Raw genomic sequence first — 7976 nt, 5'->3', positions numbered from 1 at the left:
CTACTTCTTGCGCGTCATAGGAAATCTATTCCATTTAAAATAAAGAAAAGATTTTAAATTAAGTCACAAAAGATCCAGAGGACTCTAAATTCAGTCCAGTTCTTCTTTGAAACCACAACTGATGAAAAAAAAAAAGTCCTTTGTTAATTTCAGTTTGTGTTACATTCTTAATTTCATTTAAATGTAGGTATTTTGTAATTTCCGTCTGCTTTCATGTAAAAAAAAAAGCTGTATTGGGGATTATGGACATAAAGCTTCACAAATTACATGTATCCTGTATGAACTGGCTTGCACATAACACCCCCCTTATAAACAAAGAACATGAAGTGTGCCTGATGTGATATGGACACTCCAGAGCTATCATTTGTCCTCAGCTTCTATGCATTACCATATAATAAAAACTTTTCATTGTTTTCTTTTCTCACAAAAGCTATCTTAAAAGAAAAGGAAGTTACTTTCCACTGGAAATTTATACAAAATATTATATTTATAAGGCATATTTATAATTATTTTGGGTTTGATAGGTGACCATTTTCTAATTTTGAAACAAAATATTACCGTATACTCAATTTGAAGCCATTCCACATTTACTGATTTTTGTCATGCCCCATGTTTCCTACTGTACTATGTGAAATTCTCTTTCAAAATATCAAAGGCTTAATTAGGAGCATATAAAATTTGACCACAAAGTTGCTTAATTCATTTGTAAGCAGACATCATACACTTGAGAGCTGGAAGACATTTTAATGTGAAGTAAAGATTTATTTACATACTAGATGCCTCAAAGTGTGAAGAGTTTGGATGCTGAAGTAACTGTTGCCTCTGTTCCGGACTACATCTAATGTCTGAATCCAGTACTTGGGCATCTAAATACCTTAATATCAGTGCTAGGGAGAGTACAAATGCTCGGAGAAGCAAAGAATGGGAAAAACCTAAGCCTTCTGCATCCTAAAAATGATTCCTGTAGTTTTCTAAAGGAGATGGAGACAATTGCTCTAAAACCAGTTAGTCTGATCACACATTAACCTGGTAGCTACAAGGTAACAGAGACTTCAGGGAAAATTGAAAGAGCAGAATTACAGATTTTTATTTCTTGTTTTTCTTCCTAAAAGAAAAAAAAATAGTCTCTTGGATACCATAGAAAAGCAGCCTAGAAAGTGTGGAACTGTGAAAGGTACTGAAATGGTATAGGGAAACTGAAGAATAGAAAGCATCCCATAAAGAAAAAGATGGGAAGGACAAAATCTGACCCTTTGATTTAAATAAACATATTTGGAAAACATATAAGGTACTCTAGCCAGGCCTGGTGATCCAGGTCTTTAATTCCAGTTAGCAAGAAGCTGATGTTGGAATATTACATGTTCAAGACTTGTTAGGCTTGTATAGCCAGTCCCAGGCCAGTTTGGACTAATGAGTGAAATGCTGTCTCAATTCTGTTTTAAAAACATAATTTAAAAAGGCCAGGGATGTAGCTTCATGATAGAGTGCCTACTTGGAAGGTACAAAACTTGAGTTTCTTTCCTGAGACACACTTCCAGAGTTAGGGAAATCAAACACTAGTTACTGTGCCTATAAAGGAGAAATACAGCTATGTATAGGACTTGACTAGACAATCAACAACTTGTTCTCTCTTCCCCAAATGGACATTTGATATTGATGGAGAGTTAACTAGGACCTACCAAATCTTTGGCTTGGAACTCTATCTAGAACTAAGTAGCCAGGCAATAAAGCTAGTTTGAGGAGGAAAAAGTATCAATAATTCCTCTGGCTTATTATCACTTATCAGATGGAATGGACACAAAGGATATAAACACCAGAAACGGGATAAACGGCTCTAAGAAATTATAAATCCTAAGCAAGAAATTAGTTTCTTATCATGTAGTATTATCCTTGTTCCTCTTTCAGAGTTGGAGATTTTATAGACTGAGGGTTCGAAAAAGAATGGTTTGCTAAATAAATAGAAGTACAGGACAGTATCTGGTTGCTGCTCCAGGATCTTTCTACAAGAGTGATGAACACCTGGAGTATATAGCACAGAATGATCTGGAAGCCTGCCAGATTTATGCTATAAAGTCACAATCTTAGGGAGAGAAAGAACATTGTCAGATAAAACTATAAAACTGGATGTAATGAAAGACATCAACCATTACAATCGAACATGTTATGCAAGCCGTACAGGAAAAAGAGAATTTATAGTTAAAAAAGAGTAAAGGAGGACCCAGAATTGTGTAATCAGAGCCCAGATCATCAGCAACATTTGGAATATAATTCAAGATAGTAAAACACTAAGATTTGTTGCTTGAAACACATGATCATAACAATGAAAACTTGTACTTTGTTCAAGTAGGAACTTGAAAGAGTAAATAGATCCTACATGTCATGAAGATATAAGTTTATGTGGAACTCATCAATTCTGCTTTTGATAGCACAAAAGAAAATAGCCCAGTGAAGATAAAAGAAGAGCAAGAACAGAGTGAAACAGCAGAGAAAATGTTCTGTAGCTTGCTTACTGAGAGAAGGCCTTGTTCCTGCTCTTAGAACTAACATTAAGCTCGGATCCTGGAATTGTGGCTGGAGATGGCCCTAACATAGGCGGCCAGAACAAGGTCATATTGGGAACATTGTTTACCTAAGGAGTTAGAGGCCTTGTGGCTGGATAGAGAACCTAGATATTAGTTGAAAGGAAAAGTGCTGAATGGTAGATTTAAAGATCAAGACAAGGCAGGAAACAGGAGCAGTCAGAAACTGGAAGGATTAAGAGGGAGCTAGGCTGTTGTGGAAAAGTTGACTACAAGCAATTCATGATTAAAGCAGTGGGCAGAGAGCAATGGAGTGTTTGGATTACCCTTGGAAGCGATGTTTAGTGCACAAGAGGTGGCCGTGGGTGGGAATATTGACAGGTGGCACTGTCAGCAGCTTAAAGGACACAGAGATCCCAAGCCTGCAAAGGAAAACAAATACAATGCTGTTGAGATTTTTTTTTTTTCTTCCCTGTAGTCTATTAAAGGTCTCATCTGTTATAGGGCCGAAGAGTTTAACAAAATCAGATAAAACACAGATTTTAGAATCAGATAATTTAACACAAAGCCTGATTCTACAGGATTCTGCTCTGTGACCCTGAACAAGAGATTAAGCTCTCTTTATATTGCCTCAAACTTTTTGTCTGTGAAATGGAAATTGTAAGAGCGGTGCTGATATCACTGTGAGATGAGTGAGATTAAATATGACAACATATTCCCAGACTTGAGCCTTGTGCTTATAGTTTTTATTTAAATATTGGTTTACTATTAGTCTGAACACATGGCCAAAAGTAATTATAAGTTCCTGATCTGTCTAACAGTAAGTTATTGTTTACCATCAAAATGAGTGTGTGAGAATACTTTACTGGAGGTCAAAATAACTTTTAAAGAATGTGATCATGTTCTCCCACCTGAAAATGGGGGTTCTCTAACTCAATATGCTTTTAATGTGACTGATGGATCTAGCCTAAATACAGTTTTATAACTGGAACTTGGTAAGCAGAAGCAAAATAAATGAATAAACAGTGATTGATTTACCAAGTAGTAGAGATTGAACATGAAGGCTAACTCATGAAATCACTTCAGGTTTTCATAAAAAGAAAGATGCCTTTCTCCCTCCGTATTTTGACAGTTTCATACATGTGTATAACTCATCTGGATTTCAAATGTAGCTACCCATGTGGTATTTTATCTAGTAATTCTAAAACATAGTAAAGAAAAAAACCAGATTGAAAATTTAAGTGAAATTTATGAGTATTTATCATTACTATTACTAATAAGGAAGAAATACATTTTCTTCCAAGTTTATATTTACAGGTATAGGAAAATCACATTGTGTATGTTTAAAAAGTGTAATTAAAAATATCTCTCTAAAGGGATAAAGACTAAACATTATGATTGAAAAATTATCTATCTGAAGGGATAAAGACAAAAGACAGTTGGGTTTTAAATATTATGCTAGACACAGAGGTGTTATAACCTCCCCTTGCATGTGTGTTCGTGGGTGTATTTTGGGATAAATCTTCAAGCAGCTTTTTAGTGTTTTCTATAATTTGTCCTTCTCCCTTTGGAGGTCACAGGGTGTGTGTTTTTGTAACTGGTTGTAGGCATGGCCTTATACTTTGGATTTCACAGCAGAGTCTGACAAGAACTACTACATACAAAGTCAAATACTATCTATTCAGAACATCTAGCAGAAAATGATTTCACTCACTTCCACTGAAGACCAGCTAGCTGTAAATTTCTCATACTACGCAATCCTTTTAAGTAGATGTCACTCATATTCTGAGACTCAATTTAGCAATTTATAAGAAAAATGTTGATACAAAATTGCAAATATCTTTAATGAAATCAACTGTGAGGTTATTAACTAAATTGTTCATCTTACTATATAGTAATTTTTCAAGTATTTGTGGGATAACTAAATTTTATCCCAAATGAATCACAAATTAGAGTATCACTGTCTTTTCTATCTTTTGTATTCTACTTCTCATTTGGCAGTTTTCCTGTCTCTCCTAACTTCTCAGTAAGTATTAAACTAGTAACTTAATGGAACCCTGGTGCCTGGACCAGGATTAAATCCTCCTTAATCTGTGGAATGGGCATAACAAGATCCCTAAGCTATGGTGTTCTCATGAAGATTGACTTTATATAGAGAAGTTCCTTGAAGTCATCACCAGAAGTAGCGTTCATCATGGTGGCATTTTCACAGTGAATGTTTCATGCTGCCATATTCTCGTTTTCCTAGTTATTACTTTAGTCAAAGGCCAAGGCTTGAGCTGGAAGAATCGTTTTTTACTGTTCTAAAGAATCATCACCCTTTCTGGGCCCAGTCTAAAACACCAACTCAAAAAGGAAAACCTCCAGCTCCCATGTTCGTTTCTTTAGTTTCCTCTCCCTCTGGCTTCCTTAGAAGCCTGTTCTAAATTTGAATAGTAATACTCTGTTTAACTCTAAGGTGGGTCCCCAGTTTTCCCCTCTCATTCTAAAAGTCCACTGTGACATTATTGACATAGTTGTTTTTAATCAAATTCCATCAGTTAAAAATGGAGAATTACTCTGCAACCTGGCTTTTACAAACCAGGTCTAGCCAACACAGAATACCGTGCTAATAAATTCACCATTTTCGGTTATATTAGGATTCCCTAATATTTGTTGTTTAAATGGATTTAACTGATAGACACATGTTTTATGTTTAGTAAATCGTTGTAGCTTTGAATACTCAGTGTAATAAGTTCTTTATACATTTATAATAGCTCTCAGTTGCCTTAGACCAGAATTGTGTTAGTAATTTTAGTTGGCACAAGATGATGTGATATGATCTTGTTCCTAATATTTCCATAACTGCCATCCTGAATCATCTTCTATAATTGTTTTATTTTTGTTTTTATTTGTCATTGTATGTGTGTGTGTGTGTGTGTGTGTGTGTGTGTGTGTGTGTGTGTTCTAGTCTAGAGTATGGGGCACGTGAACGCAAAGGTCTATATATGAAGCTCATAGGACAACTTCATCTTAGTCCTTGACATCCTTCTGTTAGCTGGCTGGGATACAGAGATTCTCCTGTATCCGTCTTGTCTCTTACCACAGGGGTGCTTGGGTTGTGGACAAGTGCTACTTTTATGTGGTTCTGGGCTTTCAAATTTAGGTCTTTGAGTATGCATATCAAGCACTTTACCTACTGATCTACGCACTGCCTATTACCATTTCCCCAACCTCATCTTCCTGTTAAAGCCACTGTATTACTTCCACTGAACTTTCTTGATGTGGCACCATAAGTTTCTGATGAAATCATCTCCAATACCTTTCAGAAACCATAATCTCCTTGCTGCATCTTGGAACCCAAGGATGGTGAGCCATGCACAATTCACTAATTTTACTCAATTCATTTATCCTTCAGCTTGTTGCAATGCATATATAAATGCCTTTCACTAATTATAGATGTAACCAACCGTCTTATTAAATAAGAAACACAGAACCAATGTAAAAGAGAAAGCCAAGAGATCAGAGCTCAGAGCTAAAATCTCACCCTTTCTCCTGCGGTGGTCCTAGCTTTCTGAAAGAGAGCTACTTCCTGTGTGTATGTCTTTTCATAGTCTTTTTGCTCTGCCTTCTCATCGGTTGTAAACCCAAACACGTGACTGCCTCGTCACTGTCTGTATGTACAGCCCCCCAGGTCTTAAAGGCATATGTCTCCAATGCTGGCTGTATCCCTGAACACACAGAGATCTATGGGGTTAAAGGCGTGTGCCACCACCACCACACTCTGTCTATGGCTCTAATAGCTCTGACCCCCGGGCAATTTTATTTATTAACATACAATCAAAATCACATTTCAGTACAATTAGAATACCACCACATTTCCCCTTTTCTATTTTAATAAAAAGAAAAAAAAGCAAAAGGTTATAACTAACAAAAGAAAAACTATATACAAAAGTACAGTAACTATATACAATATATACAAGTAATAAATACCTAAACAGGTATTTGACAAATCAGAGAAAATAATTCCATTATCTATCCTATTTTGGTAAATCCAAGATGTATCTAATGTACTTTCTATCCTAATTAATTTTTAACTATAACTAACTAATCTTTAACCATAACTAACTAATCTTTAACTCCCTCAGAGACCCAAGAAGGAAATAATATTAGCTAACAAAAATAAAAACAGGAAGTGCATGCAAGCAACTTCCAAAAAATTTGTGAGTTGACAGAAACAGCCAGCTGCCTGGATAGTCGCCTGAGGTTTCCGCAGTGTTGGGGCATCATCTTTAGCCTATAAACTTAGTGTATCTGACAGACTCATTTGTGAAGTAGGATGTACACAAGGTCAACAGTTCAACCTCACATTGGGTGAGAGCAGTCCATGTACCAGAAACACCTGAATTCCACTAGTGTCCTGTCATGATTCAGGATTTTAAATTCTGGAAATTGTTGACAGTTTTTGAATTCAGCTGTCCATTCTTCTTGGCTGTGTATATATGGCTTCATCTCAGAATCCCCTTCTTCTCCACATCCCTCTATTAAATGCCAGTCTACTATCGAGCTTTCAGCTGCTGTTCCATTGCACAACAGAAGCCATAGGATCTCTGCCTGTTAAGCTGCCTTTGAAGAAAAGGGCACTGTACCTTTTCTGGATTGCGAAGGCCACTTCAGGGATGGGGCCATATTGTCCTGGCCTCAGAAGATGCCTTTTGATAAAGCCATAACCACACTTGTTTTGACAAGAATCAGTAGTCCTTTGTTTCGTGTTCTGTCTGAGCTTTCTATAACTGAAATACCACCACAACTAATGCTTTTAAAATTTTCATTTTTAATTTATTTTAATTAATTAATTACTTTTTTCCAGCCTGATCCCAGTTTCCTCTCCCTCCCTCCTCTACCCTCAGTTCCTCCCCACAACCTCCACTCCTCCTCCTCCTCTCTCTTCAGAAAAAGGCAGGCCTCCCATGTGCATCAGCCCACCATGATATACCAAGTTGCAGGGAGACTAGGCATCTCTTCGCCTATTAAGGCTGGATGAGGCAACCCAGTAGCTAGAAAGGGTCCCAAAAGCGGGTAACAGAGTCAGAGCCAGTTCCTGCTCAGACCATTAGGAGTGTGGCAAGAAGACCAAGCTAGACAAATGTAACACATATGCCAAGGATCTAGGTCAATCCCACACAAACTCTATCCTTGGCAGTTCAGTCTCTGTGAGCCCCTATGGGGCCAGGTGAGCTGATTCTGTGGTGTTCTTGGCCCCTCTGACTCTCATAATTCTTCCTTCCTCTCTTCTGTAGGATTCCCTGAGGTCCACCAAAGGTTTGGCTGTGGGTCTCTGCATCTGTTTTGATCTGATGCTGGATGAAACCTCTGTGATGGCAATTGGGCTAGGCACCAAGCTATGAATATAGCAGAATATCATTAGGAATCATTTCATTGACTTTTTTTTCTTTTTTGCCAGTCATGTTTGGTTCT

This window comes from Peromyscus leucopus, chromosome 11 (assembly GCF_004664715.2).
Source record: "Peromyscus leucopus breed LL Stock chromosome 11, UCI_PerLeu_2.1, whole genome shotgun sequence".
Classification (NCBI taxonomy): domain Eukaryota; kingdom Metazoa; phylum Chordata; class Mammalia; order Rodentia; family Cricetidae; genus Peromyscus; species Peromyscus leucopus.
This window is presented reverse-complemented; position numbering follows the sequence as displayed.